The sequence below is a fragment of the Molossus molossus genome, unplaced genomic scaffold, assembly GCF_014108415.1.
Source record: "Molossus molossus isolate mMolMol1 unplaced genomic scaffold, mMolMol1.p scaffold_m16_p_19, whole genome shotgun sequence".
Classification (NCBI taxonomy): Eukaryota; Metazoa; Chordata; class Mammalia; order Chiroptera; family Molossidae; genus Molossus; species Molossus molossus.
In genome coordinates this window covers 41,091,460-41,093,811 of record NW_023425354.1, presented here as the reverse complement: position 1 = coordinate 41,093,811, position 2,352 = coordinate 41,091,460, and positions in this window count along the sequence as shown.

Here is a 2,352-nt window from a genome sequence, read left to right as displayed (position 1 = left end):
TTCCAGCTATGACCCTGCCTCAGAGGGTGGAAACTTTCCAGACTTTATTCATGAATGGACAGAGCTTCCTCAGCTCCTGTATGTTTTATAAGCAGGAAGTCCATTTCCAGATCCCTCTGTCTTTATGGGAGTTAAAATGCCATCTCCTAAACTCCCCAGTAATCTGAGAGACAACTGATTCACCTCCATACTGCTAGGGGTTCACTTTCCACTCCTGGCATCTGGTCACTTTTCTTTCTAGGATTTCAAAGTTGACTGCTTTTTAAATTAAATGTATATTATCCAGATTTTCTATGTGCTTAAAAAGAAAACAAGTGTGTTCCCCACATCTGATTGTTTCTCTGATTCAGAAGTCAAACCCAAATGGACACCAAACTTTCACATCATTTAAAACTTTATAAATAAATAAATCCAAACAGGCAAATATATGGTAACATTTTTAGACATAGAGGTGCTCCCTACAAAATGTAAAGGGTATTAATTTGTTACCTTGGTGTCAATACTACTAAAGCATTTTCTAAATTCCTGTCCTCCATTCTGTCCTTTTCCTCAAAGGAACCATTTTCCTGAATCTGATGTGAATCATTTCAAGCATGTTTGTATTTTTGGAAACAGTTCTCAAATTTCTAGCTTCAGAAAACATTTACACTCTGTAAAAATTTTCGAACCCCAAAACTTAAAGAGGTTTTGTTTACTTGAATTATCTATCAATATTGCCACATTAGAAAGACATTTAAATAATTTTTGTATTAATATATTTTAAAAAATCAGAATATCTAACCTCACAACTTAAAGAACTAGAAAGCAAACCAAAAAGAAAACCCCAGAGCACGTAGAAGGAAGGAAATAGTAAAGATCAGAGCAGAAATAAATGACATGGAGACCAAAAAACCAATTCAAAGGATCCATGAAACAAAGAGCTGGTTCTTTGAAAAGCTAAAAGTAGGGTATATAACCGACACCCCAACCCTAATTCTAGGTTAACCCCTTCTTGGCTCAGTCCACCTGCACCCAGGGGTACACAAGAAAGCCATTTTGCTCTACATCAGCCTTGCGTTGTGGAGGTGATCTCCCGCCGGCTCAGACCTTTTATTTGGTGCCCAAACCTGAAAGGTCTATGAGGATCCCATACAGGGGGCAACTGCGGGCCCCCGAAGTCCTCTGGGCTTCCTGTCGGACCGGGATTGAGCACATGCTCAGCCGGATACTAACCTCCATCTTTCCTGCCAATTCAGGATCAACAGCGGTCACTAATTCACTGTTGAGTGTTTTTTACTGCCTACTGGTCTGTATCTTTGGGCTGTCTCGTTATCCCTCATCCGGGAGGTCTCTCAGTCACATCTGTGTGATTGTCCTTCTCAAAATCCAGCACTGATTGGGACACGCTCCTTGGAAACCAGGTTCCCTCAGCTCACCATGTATCTAGGGACGCCTGATATGGGTGAGTTGCATGTCTCTCTGCTCTGGGGGAGAAGCAGGGATGCCTTCTTCTTCCACTAGTGTATCCGTCAGACTGCTGGACCATGACCTCTCACACATACATGGTACAACACCCCTAGGATGTCTCCTAAAACATCTGCAGACCCAGGGCTCGCTCAGGACTTAAGTCTCAAGAGACTCATTTTTTACTGCAACACTGCGTGGCCTGAGTACAAATTAGACAACGGGTCACAATAGCCTGAGAATGGCTCTTTCGACATTCTACCAACCTAGACAATTTCTGTCAAAGGCCAGAAAAATGGTCTGTGGTGCCTTATATCCAGGCCCCTTTGCACTCAGATCACACCCTTCTTTGTGCGACTCTTGCTCCCCCTCCCCAATCAACCAGAGGAATGTTCTTTAGGCCCTTTATTTCTCTCCCCGCTTTTATTGTGTTACCAGTCTACCCCACCCCCTTGTTAGGGTGAGACATCCTATCTAAACTCCATGCTACTTTACCTTTACTTCTTCTCTCCCCACCAACCACTCTCCTTCTTTATTTTGTCTCCTTCCAGGATCTGCTTCCTCTTCTAAAATAAACCCCTGTGCACCTCAGTCCCCTCAAGGGGCAGGGTGGGGTTCAAGGAGCTTGCTGGCCTCCAGTGAAATATCACTACTCTTATCATGTTTTCACTGACCCAGTGAGGTGGGGGCAGGGGGAGCCCTGAGGAACTCTCGATTCCGGTGCCAAGCCATTCCCTGTGCCAGCTGGGCGTGACCTGCTCTGGGGACAGTGCTAGGTGGGGAGTTTGACTGGGGCATTATCCCTGTCAATCAATAATGCAGGTGTCCTAAGGTGAGCTCAGGGAGGACAGAAACCCCCCCTGGAGCAGAAGGGCAAAAGCTCGCTTGATCTTCATTTTCAGTAGGAAC